The sequence below is a fragment of the Orycteropus afer genome, unplaced genomic scaffold (genome assembly GCF_000298275.1).
Source record: "Orycteropus afer afer isolate SDZICR_OR568_19922 unplaced genomic scaffold, OryAfe1.0 scaffold00293, whole genome shotgun sequence".
In the NCBI taxonomy this organism is placed as follows: domain Eukaryota; kingdom Metazoa; phylum Chordata; class Mammalia; order Tubulidentata; family Orycteropodidae; genus Orycteropus; species Orycteropus afer.
In genome coordinates, this window is record NW_006921880.1 from 4231429 (window position 1) to 4247301 (window position 15873).

The 15873-nt window shown below is 40.2% G+C and overlaps 1 pseudogene; it reads right to left on the reverse strand.

Annotated features, from left to right (window-relative positions):
• LOC103205899 overlaps positions 1 to 7966 on the reverse strand; it is a 19949-nt pseudogene extending 11983 nt beyond the window's left edge.
• Positions 7967 to 15873: the final 7907 nt, after the last annotated feature.

A 15873-nucleotide genomic window follows, 5' to 3' on the forward strand; every position in this document is an offset into this window, starting at 1 on the left:
AGTGTATGGAGGCATGGACACTGGGAAGAGGTAACTATGGGGAGGAAGTGGGAAGGGAGCTGTTGCATTGTGGTAAACTGTGGTCAATGACATGAGAAAAAGTATATGTGAACTGTTGTATGGAAAGTGAATTTGCTCTGTAAATCTTCACCCAAATCACAATAAAAAAAATTAAAAGGCTTTTCAAACATTACTTTCTTGATTACTTAAACATCCATATTGAGTACAGAACTATTCACTGAACCACAAAATGTACAAGCGAATGAATAATGAATCTGTTAATGTTTTACCTGTTCCATTTTGATCAGGAAATAGTTGATGAAGTCCCAAGGATTGTTAATGTCCAGGGTTTCTTGATGTTCTTTTATTTTCTCCAAATTATAGCTTTATAAATAAGCAATATTATTAAGTAATTTGTTATGACTCCCTGGGAAATAATCAAGGAGCACAGGAAAAATATTGCAGATCCAAAAGAGAAAAATCTGTATTAAATAAAAAAAAATCTCGTGAAGGCATATATGCCATATGCTGAGCCCCGGTTAGAAATTGGGCCTATAAACTTGAATAAAATATGGTCTCCAATTTGAAGGGAATCTTTACTGTACCTATAAAGTAATTCTCTATGCTTCCAGAAAGATTCAAGGGAGAAAATTCTGACCAGCAGATCAAAGCTGATAATCTTTTCCTAAACTCATACATCATTTCTACAGTATAAAAGAGCATCTTTGTATCAATACTTTCACTTTTTATTTTAACATCAATTCTTCTCTATAACCAAAAAATAGAGGATGGCATCCATTAGTATGGTTCACATTTTGTTGGTAAGAATATAGGTTAAGGAAGTTGTCAACCTGATATGGAGCACAAAGCTACTTGTGGCTGTTTCTACCTCTACCAAGCAGCCTCACAAATGGAATCAATATTTTAGAAATGGGAGGAGCTTGAAATTACCATGACATTTTACTTATCATTTCATGTACAAAATAACTATTAAAAAGAGCAATTAAGTGACTTCTCTAAGATCATGATACCACCACTGTGGTGGACTAGACTCAAGTTGAAGCTGAGGAAAATTAAAACAAATCCATGGGAGCCAAAATATAACCTTGCATATTATTCCACCCAAATTTAGAAACCCTCTGAAGAATAGATTTGATACATCAAACACCAGTGACTGAGACCAGGTGAGTTGTGGGATGATGTCAAGGTTATCATACATGAAAAAAGCAAAATGTCATTAAAAGGACAGGAAAGGATGAAAAGACAAAATGGAAACTCTGAAACTTGCTCTTGAATGAAGAGTTGTTAAGTGAATGGAAGAAATGATGAAATAAAAGAGTTGATCAAATTTCAGTGGGAAACTTGACAAAATATAGTGAAATGTGCAATGGCCTAGATTTAGAACCAAAAAGGAAGAACATGCTTGGCATTTCTCCAAGTGAAAGAACTGAAGAAAAAATTAAACCATTGAGTTGTAATATTAAAGAATTATATAGCAAAATATTGAATGATGCAGTAGGCATCAAAAGAAGATGGAAGGTATACACAGAGTCATGTACCAAAAGAGTTGGTCAACACTCAAGCATTTCTGGAGGTAACATATGATCACAAACCAATGGTATTAAAAGAAGAAGTCTAAGCTGCACTGTAGGAATTGGCAAAAAACAAGGATCCAGGAATTGACAGAATATCCACTGACATGTTTCAATAAATGGATATAGCACTGGAGGTGCTAATTCATTTATGCCAAGAAATTTAGAAGACAGCTACTTGGCCAACAGGCTGGAGGAGATCCATATTTGTGTCCAATGGGAAGAAAGGTGATCCAACAGAATGTGGAAATTATCAAACAATATCATTAGTGTTACACTCAAGTAAAATTTTGGTGAAGATAATTCAAGAATGGTTGTAGCAGTATATTGACAGGAAACTGCCAGAAATACAAGCTGGATTCAGAAGAGGAAGTGGAATGAGGAATATCATTGCTGATGTCAGATAGATCTTGGCTGAAAGCAAAGAGTATCAGAAAGATGTTTACCTGTGTTTTATTGACTATACAAAGGCATTAGACTGTGTGGATCATAACAGATTATGGATAACATTACAAAGAATGGGAATTCCAGAACACTTAATTGTGCTCATGAGGAACTTGTACAGAGATCAATAGGCAGTCATTTGAACAGAACAAGGGGATACTTCATGATTTTAAATCAGAATAAGTGTGCCAGAGTTGTACCTTTTCAGTATACTTATTCAATCTGCATGCTGAGCAAATAATCTGAGAAGCTGGATTTTATGAAGAATTTAGCATCAAGATTGGAGGAAGAATTTCAGAGGGCAGGAATGCATAGGAAAGAAGGATACAGTGAAAAGGTAACCACAGGGAGGACCTGGGAAGAGAGCTGTTACATTATGGGCATTGCAATGAATGTCATGAATCATAATGTGTATGAACTTCTGTACAGAAAATGAATTTGCTTTGTATACTTTCACCCAAATCACAAGAGAAAAAAATAAAATCAGAGGAAGACTAATAACCTGCGATATGCAGATGACATGGCCTTCTTTGCTGAAAGTGAAGAAGACTTGAAGCACTTACTGATGAAGATCAAAGACTGTAGTCTTCAGTATGGATTACACTTCAATATACAGAAAACAAAAATCCTCACAACTGGATCAATAAGCAACATCACAATAAACAGAGAAAAGATTGAAGATGTCAGGGATTTCATTTTACTTGGATCTGCTCTCAACAGCCATGGAAGCAGCAGCCAGGAAATCAGGCAATGTACTGCACAGGGCAAATGTGCTGCAAAAGATCTCTTTAAAGTGATAAACAGCAAAGACGTCACTGTAAACTAAGGTGCACGTAACCCAAGCCATGGTCTTTTGAATTGCCTCATGTGCATGTGGAAGACGGACAATGAGTAAGGAAGACTGAAGAAAAATGGATGGATTTGGTTGATAGTGTTGGCAAAGAATATTGAATATACCACGGACTACCAGAAGAACAAACAAATCTGTCTTGGAAGAACTGCAACCAGAATGCCCCACAGAAGTGAGAATGGCCAGACTTCATCTCGTGTACTTTGGTCATGTTGTGAAGAGGGACCAGGGCCTGGAGAAAGGTATGCTGGGTAAAGTAGATGGTCAGCAGAAGAGGGGAAGCCCCTCAATGAGATGGACTGACACAGTGGCTGCAGTGATGGGCTAAACATAGCAAAAATTGTGAGCAGGGTGGAGGATCAGACTGTGTTTTGTTCTGCCATGCATAGGGTCACTATGAGTTGGAACCAACTCAGTGGCACTGAACAGCAAGAAGATCACCTAAGATCATGTAGTTATGATTTTTGGTAGAGTGCAGGATGTGCCTGCTCAGCACAAGGCAAAATTGTGATGTTTATGATTTATGCACCATCAAGCTCAATGATTTTCTCTTCTTTGTCAGGTAGAATCACAACTGAAGCATCAAACACCCCTATATTAGTCAGCACTTCTAGGTAGCATCTGCAGTATTAAACATTTTCCCTCTTTTATATCCTAAATGAGAATATTTCTGCCAAGTAATTTAATGAAGAGGTCACTAGGTACTGAATGGGGGACAATCTTTGTGGTTAATGGAAGTCTTTCAACAAGGGCCTTAACTCTCCATTGATTGCTATGTGCATGCTTTTCAGAAATAATCTGAGTACTTTATGTAAACTGGGTTTGGGGTTTAGTGGAAAAATGACTGGCCAGGGTGCCCATGAGCTTGAAGACAGCTCTATATTCTGAGCATTATGTTCTAAAGTGGAAACTAAAGGGCAGGGTTATCTCTCTCTGATGTTTACTCCATGACCCTGTCTTATTTATCTAGTGTTACTATAATAGAAATACCATAAATGAGTGGCTTTCATGAACAGAAATTATTTTCTTACTGTCTAGGAGCCTAGAAGTCTGAGTTCAGGTGCCAGTTGTAGGGGAATGCTTTCTTTTCTGTTGGTTCTGGAGGAAGTTCCCGTCTCTCTGAGCTTCTGCTCCTAGGTCACCTTCATATGAATTGGCATCTCCTATCTCTGCTTACTCATTTGCTTATTTATTTTCTTTTAAATCTCTAAAAAGATTGACTTAAATCACTCCCTAATATTATCTCTTTAAGATAATAAAGAAAATGCATTCCCAAATGGAATTATAGCCATAGGTATAGGGGTTAGGATTTACAATACATATTTTAAGAGACAAGCTCAATCCATAACAGACCTTAAGCAGGACATTAGTGTTCAAACCTTACAGCTTGGTCCAGATAAAATTTTGCACTTGCCAGAGAAAGAAAAACAAATGATTTTTCAAGAAGAAAGGATTTTGGCCTCACCTGGATCCATGGAGAGCTCAGAATACTGAGATTTTCATTGAATTTTTCTATCAGGTTAAGAGAATCCTGATCTGTATAATCAAAACGATTCTGGAAAATAATGGAGCAGATCACATTGCAGGGGGCACATACCAGGATGAAAATGGGATCACACGGTGAGGCTAAAGCATTAAAAAAAAAAAAAAAAAAAAGAAAGAAAGAAAGAAAGAATTGGAAACATTTAAAAAATACTATTGAAATACACATATAAAACTAGTAACAGATGTCTTAACAGACATACCCCAAGTGGATGGCTTTCACAGAGGTTTATTCTGTCACAGTTTAGGAGGCTATAAATCTGAATTCAGAGTTGCAGATCTAGGGGAAGTCTTTTTCTCTCTGTTGGTTTCGGGGAAAGGTTTTTATCTTCTTTCAACATCTGTTGGCTGAGCACCTCTTGGAGATAGCCATGTGTCTTGGCATCGGTCTTCCCATGGGTCTAAGCAGTTCTCAGGCAGAGACCCTGGGTCCAAGGAACAGCCTCTGCTCCTGGCTCTTCTTTCTGGGTGGTAGTCAGGTCCCTCTTTCTCTGCTTGCTTCTCTCTCCTTCTATGCAGACCACACCCAGTGGAACTGCCCGTATGTTGTATCAGGGCTGTGTGACCTGAGGAAGGGTTTTGAATCCCAGCCTGATCCCCTTACAGCTGATTGGCTGGTAGCATCAGATCACACCATGGAGGATTGTTATATCATTATATAACTGCCAACTATATCCTTATATAATTGCCAAACCACTGAGAATCATGGCCCAGCCAAGATGACACATATTCTGGGTAGACAAAACTCAGTCCGTGACAGCATGTATAGGCAGTTTCAGATACTTTCAAGCACTGCTTACCTAGAAATTTCCTTATTAGGGAAAAAAGCAGTATTCATAAATGAACACATTACTTTCCCCTTAAATGTGAACTGACCATTCCATTTCAACTCTACTGATAATAGTTTTTCAAATACTGTTCATACCCACTGCTTCATTTAGACCTTTTTAACCCAAGGTGTCAGTTATTTTTGAGGGAGAAACAGTCTAACAGCCCACTTTTCTTTTTAGAGCTAATGTGTATAATTCCACAGCTGTTTTGTTTTTCACCCTCACCACCATTAGCAGTTGAACAGGCTTCTTTTTAAGCACCTAAAAGTTCAAGTTATCACTGCAGAATCACATCTGTCTTCAAAGCCCATAGAGAAGTATGCATTAATAAAGGAAACAAGAGAACACTAGGGACCTGGAAACTTTTTTTTAATATATAATGAATAGTTGAAGGAAGTGTATGTCTAACCAGCAGAGGGAAAGACTAGAGAGAGAGGGAGAAAGAGAGAGTGAGAGAGGGAGAGAGAGAGAGACAAAAGTAAAAACCATGCATGTTCTATGAGTCAAAAAAAAAACTAATACAAATGAACAAAGAGGATACATTCATTTGTCTAAAATAAATGCAATATAAAACATTTTTATTTGAAACTTAACTCTAGGCAGTAAAAACAAAAAAGGTTAAATTGGTAAGTGGAGTTCTTTTCGTTCTTCATTTAGTGTAGAAAAAAATAATTTACTCCTCTAGGAAGTAATGTTTAGGAGCTCTGGTAGCATAGTGGCTAAGGCACTTGACTGCAAACCAGGAGGCTGGTGGTTCAAACCCACCAGCCACTCCTCGGAAGGAAGGTTGGGCAATCCTACTTCCGTAGTGATACTGCCTCGGAAACCCAAGGAGGGGTCGCTATGAGTCGGGGCCGACTCGACGGCACATAACAACAACAACAACAGGAAGTAATGTTTAACTCTGAATCAGCCTCCAAATTCACTTTAGTTGGGCAAATGCTGCTTTCCTGTGGACTTCTAGGACATTGCTGTATATAACAAAAACAAAAAACCCTTTGCCATTGAGTCGATTATACTCATAGCACCATACAAAACTGTCCCATAGGGCTTCTAAGGCTGTAAATCTTTACAGAAGTAGACTGCAGATCTTTCTCCAGTTGTGTATAGCCAGTAACAGATTATGTTGTTGGCTGTCATCGAGTTGGTCCCTGCCTCATACAGTATAATATAAATTTTAAACTTTGACCATTATTTAGGTCCATTCCATCATTTTCCAAATGAAGAAACTGAAGCAGAGAAAACATTTTCTTTTGATGGAGGATCTGTTAAATGACTGTAAACTTTATATATAAAAAGACCACAGATTCATATTTATAGATGTAACTCAGGATGAGTTAAAACAGTTCTGAAGAAAAGATAGGACATTGATTGATAGGACACTTGTTGAGTTAGCTGCTCCTCTGCTAGGCTGCATTTCAGCTGAAAACAAACTTACCAGGGCTCTAAGCTTTGATGAAAAAAAATCATTTAGCTAGAGCTTCAGGGTATTTTGGAAGCCTTTGGGATCTCTGTGTGTGATTTGCAGCTGCAGTTTAATTTTCAATCTTTCCTTTCCTTCCATTTGATAGCAGGAATTAAAAACCAGGATAATTTGGAATCCCAGTTGAAAATCAGAGTCAATGTTCTAAGCACTTTTCAGTAGAGACAGTAGAAGGAAGTAAATAATTAACAAATGTTATAACCTAAAAGCCAGTGATGGGCGGGGGGGGGGGTAGAATAAGGAAATCTGAAGAGAGTCAACTTACACTTAGGGAAGACAGAGTGAAGAATTAGCAATTTAATGAAGTAAATCATTTTATACACTGGATATGTGCATTTTGTAGAATCATGCTTATTCTTAGGATATATTTTTATTCTTAGCATATATATTTTTAAAAAATATCAATCAGTATAGTTATAAGTCTGTTCCTTTAAGTAATTCATGGTGATAGTTTAAAAATTGTCCTGTATTTACAGAGAAATCACAATTAATGAGAGTTGTGCTAAGAGATGCCTGGATAATGAAAACCATAGACAGTCACCTTTCTTGGTCAGAACTGCAGGGTGGGCTTTGAAAGAAGCTCTCAGACATGTCAGTGAGGCTGACCACACACAGAGAGGCCAAGCAAAAGTGACAGACCGCAAAGGGCATTTACTTTAGGTTCCCTAGCAGTGTGATAAGGTCATTCCCAAAGGGTCCTCTTGACTAGTGTTTCCCAGTGAAATGTTCCGGAATAAGTGTCTTGCAATAATACTATGCTCTTTAACCTTTGAGAAAATGAGACTCAAAATCTTCTGTCTTCATGCCTGGGAAGAGGAAGATTCAAAGAGTCTTTTACATGCCCATTAGGTATACAATCACACACCACACACACAGCATAGGTGCAGAAACGCTCCCTTGCTCTGGGCTTCAAACCGGGGCTTCAAACCGTCACTCCTCCCCCTGGAGGCCGAGTTCTCATGCACTAGGAAGAACTTGAATGCCCTGAAATGCTTCCAAGGACGCCCCTAGACAACAGAGTGTTCTGTGAAGGTCCTAGATACAGAGTAGACAATCACCCACCCTTGGTTTTTCTCAACTCCTCTGCTAGGGAGCAGGCTTCCTCCTGAACGCGGTCCTCAATGCTTCTCCTCCCCATCCGGAAATTCCGCAGGGTCATGAGAGAGAGGAGCCGAATCTCTTTCCATGTCTTTCCGTTGCTGAAAATGAGTCCTACCAGGTGGAACAATAGAAAGTAGAGTGAGAGTCAAGGAAGAGGATGCTAACCTAGGCAGCCACATTGGATGGGCCAGCCTCTGTTTGCGTTGTTGTTTGTTGTTAGGTGCTGTGGACTCGTCTCAGACTCATAGCTACCCTATGCATAGCAAAAAGAAACACTGCCTGGTCCTGTGCCAGCCTCACTATCCTTGCTATGCCTGAACCCATTGTTGCAGCCACTGTGCCAATCCATCTCATTGAGGGCCTTCCCCTTTTTCAATTATCTTCCACTTTACCAAGCATGATGTCCTTCTCCAGGGAATGGCTCCTTCTGGCAACATAACCAAAGTAGGTAAGATGAAGTCTGTCCATTCTCCCTTCCAAAGAGCATTCTAGCTGCACTTCTTTCAGCATAGATTTTTAGTCCTTTCAAAGCAGTCCATGGTACTCTTAGCATTCTTCTCTAACGCCACAACTCAAAAGCACCAACTCTTCTTCAGTCTCCCTTATTCATTGTCCAGCTCTCACATGCATAAGAGGCAACTGAAATTACCATGGCTTGCGTTAGGTGCATCTTAGTCTTCAAGGAGACATCTTTGCTCTTCAACACTTGAAAGAGGTCTTTTTCACCAGATTTCCCCAATGTAATACATCGCCTGATGTCTTGCCTGCTGCCTCCATTGGTGTTGATTATAGAACCAAGCAATATGAAGTCCTTGACAACTTAAAACTTTTCTCCATTTATCGTGAAGCTGTTTATTGGACCAGTTGTGAGGATTTTTGTTTTCTTAACATTGAGGTGTAATCCATACTGCAGACTGTAGTCTTTTATCTTCATCAGTAAGTGCTTCAAGTCATCTTCACTTTCAGCAAGCAGAGTTGTGTCATCTGCATATCGCAGGTTGTCAACGAGTCTTCCTCAAATCCTGATGCCATGTTCTTCTTCATATAATCCAGCTTCTTGGATTGTTTGCTCAGCATACAAACTGAATAAGTGTGGTGAAAGATACAACCCTGACACACTCCCTTCTTGATTTTAAGCCATGCAGTATCCCCTTCTTCTTTTCAAATGACAGCCTCCTGGTCTATGTACAGGTTCCTCATGAGTACAATTAAGTGCTCTGGAATTCCTGTTTTTCTCAATGTTATCCATAATTTGTTATGATCTACACAATCAAATGCTTTTGCATAGTCAATAAAACATAAGTAAATATCTTTCTGGTATTCTTTGCTTTCAGCTAAGATCCATCTAACATCAGCTATGATATCACTCATTCCACATCCTCTTCTGAATCCAGCTTGCATTTCTGCAAGCTCTCTGTCAATATACTGCTGCAACTGTTTTTGAATTATCTTCAGTAAGATTTTACTTGAGTGTGATATTAATGACATTGTTCGATAATTTCTACATTCTGTGGAATCACCTTTCTTTGGAATGGGTACAAATATGGATCTCTTCCAGTCAGTTGGCCAGGCAGCTGTATTCTAAATCTCTTGGGATAGCCAAATGAGTGCCTCCAATGTGGCACTGTTTGTTGACACATCTCTATGGGTATTCTGTCAATTCCTGGAGGCTTGATCTTTGCCAATTCCTTCAGTGTAGCTTTGACTTCTTCCTTCAATACTATTTGTTCTGGTTACCTAGTGCCACTCTAACAGAAAATACCCCAAATGGGATGGCTTTAACAAACAGGAGTTTATTCTCTTAAAGTTTGGAGGCTTTAAGTCCTAGTTCAAAGTGTCAGGCTCTAGGGGCTGGTGAACACCCCTAAACCTTGGGCTTCAGCTCTGCCTCCTGCTCCCAGCCCACTGAAGCTAGGGGCTTTTCTTCACTCAGACAGCTGCTGGCTGCTGACACCTACAAGCCCAAGTTGACAAGTAAAAAAGCACCGTGCCAATGTTACTAAAACACTCGGCAGGCTATTAATTCAAGTCCAGTGAGAGTCCCGAGGTCAGCAGAGCATGGCAGGCTGCTGAACAATGACACAACTACATGCAGGGTTCAAGGGTGCCATAAGCTAGAGACCATTCCCAAAGCTGCTGTTTATATATGAGAAGCAGACCACATAGCCAAAGGCCCACCATGGAGTTGATTGTGTCTCATCATAGGGAATAACTACCACCAGCTGCCTAGCCACTCAACAAAGCCCAGTCAAGTTGACACATGAATCTTAACTACCACAACATTGGTTCTTGATCATATGCCACCTCCTGAAATGGATGAACATTGACCAGTTCTTTTTGGCTCAGTGACTCTGTATGTTCTTTCCATCTTCCTTTGATGTTTCCTGCATCATTTAATATTTTGCCCATAGAACCTTTCAATATTGCAATTCAAGGCTTAATTTTTATTTTTTCCTCAGTCCTTTCTGCTTGAGTAATGCTGAGGGTATTCTTCCCTTTTGGTTTTCTAACTCCAGGTCTTTGCACATTTCATTAAAATAATTGGCTTTGTCTTCTCAAGCTGCTCTTTGAAATCTTCTGTTCAGCTCTTTTATCTTGTCATTTCTTCCATTTGCTTTAGCTGCTCTCTGCTCAAGGGCAAGTTTCAGAGTCTCTTCTGACATCCATGTAGGTCTTTTCTTCCTTTTCGGTCCTTTAAATGACCTCTTGCTTTCTTCATGGATGATGTTCTTGATGTCATGCCACAATTCCTCTGGTTTTCAGTCATTTGTGTTCAGTGTATCAAATCTATTCTTTAGATGGTCTCTAAGTTCAGGAGGGATATAATCAAGGTCATATTTAGGCTTTTGTGGACTTGTTTTAATTGTCCTCACCTTCAACTTGAATGTGCACATGAGCAGCTGATGATCTGTTCTACAGTAAGCTCCTGGCCTTGTTTTGGCTGAAGATAATGAACTTCTCCATCACCTCCTGCCACAGATGTAGTCAATCTGATTCCTATGTATTCCACATGGCAAAATCCATGTGTACAGTCCCCGTTTAAGTTGTTGAAAAATGTATTTGCAATGAATAAGTCGTTGGTCTTGCAAAATTCTATCATGTAATCTACAGTGTTATTTCTATCTCCAAGGCCATATTTCCCAACTACTCGTTACTCTTCTTTGTTTCCAACTTTCACACTCTAGTCACCAGTGATAATCAACACATCTTGATTGCATGTATGGTCAATTTCAGACTGCAGAAGTTGAAATAAATCTTCAATATCCTCATCTTGGCTTTGATGGTTAGTGCTTAGATTTGAATAATAGAAGTACTAACTGATCTTCCTTGGAGCCATATGGATATTGCAAAAAGCACAAGGAGGCCACATGTTCTGACCTCCTCTAATCCCACAAGAGCAAGACAGAATCACCGTCAATAGCCCAAGGCCTATTCCTGTGAGGCCAGACATGCTGCCTCCCTCCAGCCCTTTCTCCAAACTTTCCTCCCAGAGCACCCACCACCTCTCTCCTGGGTTTGATAATTCGCTGCAGTGGCCACACAGAGCTCACAGATTATGGGGTTTATTAGGGAAGAACCACAGGCTACAATTCAAGTTCAGGAAAAATGCTCAGTCTCTCTTCCAGCCCCCATCTCTCAGCCAAGTCTCTCACAGTCTCTCCACCAGCAGTGCATGTCCCTCGGTGTCTTACTCAGCAACGTTTGTTTCTTGAGTCTCTTTCCCAGCAGCACGTGTCTCTTTCAGCAGCACGTCTTCCTCAACCAGCAGTCAGAGAGAGTTCTGCCTCTAGGAGACCTCCTTTTGAGCTTGGCAGTGTGGCCAAACCAACCAATCATAACAACAGAATTCTAAGCCACTGACAGTGAACCTCCCATAACATTGCGTTATGCCACGCCCAACAGAAATAACCCAGGTGGATAACATTTACAATCAGGAGCTCTTCAGTTGCTCATTCCACCACTGAGTTTACAATGACTTATGGGTAGAAAAGCCATACTAAGTAATTTACTACACTGCAGATATTATCCTATCACTGACAACACTGTACTTCAAGACAGATATTGAAACAATCTTTGTGATGATGAATGTCACAGCATTCCTCTTCAAACTGTTTGTTGTGGTTAAGTCTGTGTGTCAACTTGACTGGGCCTGGTTGAATGGCTAGGCAGCTAGTGGTAGTTATTCCCCATGATGAGACTGGCAATCAACTCCATGGTGGGATCTACCACAAGCAGCTGATTAGCTGCTTTGGGTATGTGGTCTGCTTCTCATATAAAGAAGCAGCTTTGGGAATGGTCTCTAGCTTATGGCATGCTTGGACCCTGCATGTAGCTGTCTCATTGTTCAGCAGCCTGCCATGCTCTTCCGACCTTGGAACTTACAATGGACTTAAATTAGTGGCCTGTCATGTGGTTTGGTAATACCAGGACTGCGCCATTTTATTTGTCAACCTTGGGCTTGTTAGCCTCAGAAGCTAGTAGCTGTCTGAGAGAAGAAATGCCTCTAGCTCCAGTGGGCCGGGAGCAGGAGGCAGAGCTGGACCCCAAGGGTGAGGGCCTTTCACCCTAGAGCCTGGCACCTTGAACTTGGACTTGAAGCCTCCAAATTGTGAGAATAAACTTCTGTTTGTTAAGGCCATCCCATTTGTGGTATATTGTTGTCAGAGCAGCAGTTGGTAACCAGAACACTGTCTTTCCTGGCATAGTAGATCATATGGTTGTCGGATTCAAAATGGCCCAAACCAGGCCATTTCAGCTCACTAATGCCTGGGATATCAATCTTTATGTGTTCCATTTCATTTTTGACAGCTATTTTCCTATATTCATACTTCATACATTCCATGTTCTGATTATTAATGGATGTTCGCTTCTGTTGATTCTCATTTTGAGTCATGCCACATCAGCCAATGGAGGTCCCAAAAGCTTTACTCAATCCATATCATTGAGGTCATCTCACTCTGAGGAGTCAGCTCTTCCCCAGTCATATTTTGAGTGCCTTCTGACCTGATGGGCTCATCTTGTGGCACTATATGGGACAATGTTTCTTGGCTATTCATAAAGGTTTCCAGTAATATATCAGTGTTTCACTCCTATCCATGTTTTCCACTGGCCAATTCCTTGAGAAGTGGATGGGCTCTCCCTTCTTCTGAGTATCTCTTAGCCTGGAAGCTCTGCTGAAACATGTCCACCATGGGTAACCCTGCTGGCATTTTGCAACACCAGTGGCATAGCCTCCAGCCTCACAGCAACACGTAAGCCACCACAGGACGACAAACTGACAGATATGTTTGCCTCTCTTAGTTGTTCCTAACCACTCTGTGCTCACCTGTCCAGGGTCCGGCCTTAAATAAAGCAGGCCCTGAAGCCAAGGCAAGCAGCCCTGAGCTGTGTGCCCCTCTGCCTGAGTAGTTCTTCAAAATCTGTTCTCATTTGTCAATGCCCATCCCCCACTCCCGAGTGGCCCGCCAAGGCTCACACAACTACACATCCTCTCCTCTTCCTGACTCTTTTCTCTGTTGCTTCAGGTGAGTAGAGATCAATTGTGCCTTGCCTGGCTTCTTGCCAGCTTTCAAGACCCCAGGCACTACAATAAAGTTGGAGATAGAATAGAAGCACTAAACCCGTTATGACTCCAGCTAGTTGGGATTTTCCACGAAACCATGATCCTAAACCTCCAAACCAAGGAACCAAATTCTATGAGGTTTTAGTTTGTACATAAGAAGCCTCAGAAGTTATATTTTTGTCATTATAGTAAGCGTATGTATCATACAACTGCTGCCAATTCAACTTTTTACAGGTGTGCATGATATTGACAATTGCAATAATTGGTTGTGTAACCCTACCCTTAATCAATTCAGTTCTCTGTCACCGTTACTCCCCCCTTTTCTCCCTACTTCCCATCCCTGGTAACCACTACTGAACTTTGGCCTCTATACATTTGCCTTTTCTTGTGCTTTTATATAAGGGAGGTCATACAATATTTGTCCTTTCAAATAACTTATTTCATTCGGCAATTTCTTTTAATCAAAACATTCCTGGTGGTTGCAATGTGCAGCAATGATCGATAACTACTGGTGTAAATGATTTGATCAAGAACATTATACAACATTCTGAGTTCTCAGAATAATGACCAGTTGGGAATTTATTTCTTTGAAAGAGTCCATGTATTCTTTACCTTCTGCATAAAAATGTCATTTAATGCCTTGGCAAGGACACACAGTGTCCAGGTGGCACAGCTGAGGTTAAAGTGCATTTCCCTGACTCTTGCAATGTTTCCCTCCAAACAAAACATTTCGGGCAATCAGGTCATCAGGATTTAGGAGTGTGCATCATGATGCAATGTTACATAGTTCATCCTAATCGGTGACTTCCAAAATAAGCAATAATTGAGTTAATAATTATGGTGCCAATTGATTGAAATGGGAGGCCAGAAAAGTTTGGTTTTGTAACCATTAGAACTTGAAGGAACCCTGATCTCTTTGAACCCTTTATGCAGGAAAAAGTGTAGTAGCTCTTTAGCTCACATATGTCTGGTTCGACAATCACTGCACTACCTCATTTGGGTAAAATAAACTCTGATGACCCTTTAGGGCAATCATTTAATCCCTGAGAGTTGTGTATCTCTGCTCTGTTCTACCCTCCTTCTGCTGAGGTTTCATTTTTGTATTCATATATATGGGAGCTCTGGTGGCATAGTGCCTAAGGCATTTGACAATGAACCAGAAGGATGGTGATTCAAACCCACCAGCCACTCCTCTGAAGGAAGACTGTGCATTCCACTTCTGTAGAGATACCACCTTGGACCCCCAAGGAGGGGTCACTATGAGTCAGAATCAACTCAATGGCAGTGAGTTTTTTTCCCTACATATATAAATATATGCATATATATGTGTATATATGTTGCTATTGGTGGCCATTGAATGGGCTCAAAGTTATGATGACCTCATGTACAACTTTATTTCCTGTCATAAATATTCATTGATCATTTACAGTGTACTGGGCATAATAGAACATACAGAAAACATTGTCCCTGCTCTTGAAAAGCTTACATTCTAAAAGCAAAAGTACACCTTTTAAAATGGTATTTTTTGTATTTTCTGCAAAGTATTGTGGAAATATTCTGTAGGATGAGCTTTAAGTATTACTTAGACTCATCATTATTTGGAGAATAAAGGAAGAGAAAAGATTTAAAGGCAGACAGTGAGAGAAATGGAATACTTATTATAATTGGAAAAGAAGTTCTGGTGGTATAGTAGGTAATGCATTTGGATGCTAACCAGAAGGTTAGTAGTTGAAACCCACCAGCCACTCCACAGGAGGAAGATGGGGCTATCTAGTTCCATAAAGATGTACATCCATGGAAATTCAGTGGGGGTTGCTATGAGTCAGAATTGACTTGATGGCTGTGTTTTTTTAAATTTGTTTGTTTTAATGGCAGCACATAACAACAACAACAACGACAGACCATTCAAGATAGATAGGGCTTATAAGGAGATAAACACAATCTCACCAACTAAGGACATTTGTTGCAGTAAGTAGCATAAGAAATAGTTTGTGGGATGCAAGCAAAGGAAGTAGGGTCTGTTAGACATTGAGTGGAGCCTGAAAGATCATGTGGCCTTTTGCCAAGTACACAGCCACCAAGTAGAAGTGGTTGGTGACGAGACAGAATTAGGCTAAAAAGGAAGGGCAATCCTGTGCATCTGACAAATAGAAAGAATAAAAGGTTCAAAGTTGAAGAAATATCTAGAAAAATTTGAAAAACCAAAAGTGATTTGGAAGCAGAAAAGAAAGATGTAGTTAGTACTACGCACTGTCACAATAGCCAAGAACATTGTGGCTTCCCAAGTTAGAAAAAGCCCATATACCAAAAATTTAAATGGAACATGTTACATTTTTCTGTTCAATCTCCTTCCAAAAATGTTGTTGTTGTTGTTGTGTGCCATCGAGTCGGCCCCGACTCATAGCAACCCCTCCTTGGGTTTCCGAGGCAGTATCACTACAGAAGTAGGATTGCCCAACCTTCCTTCC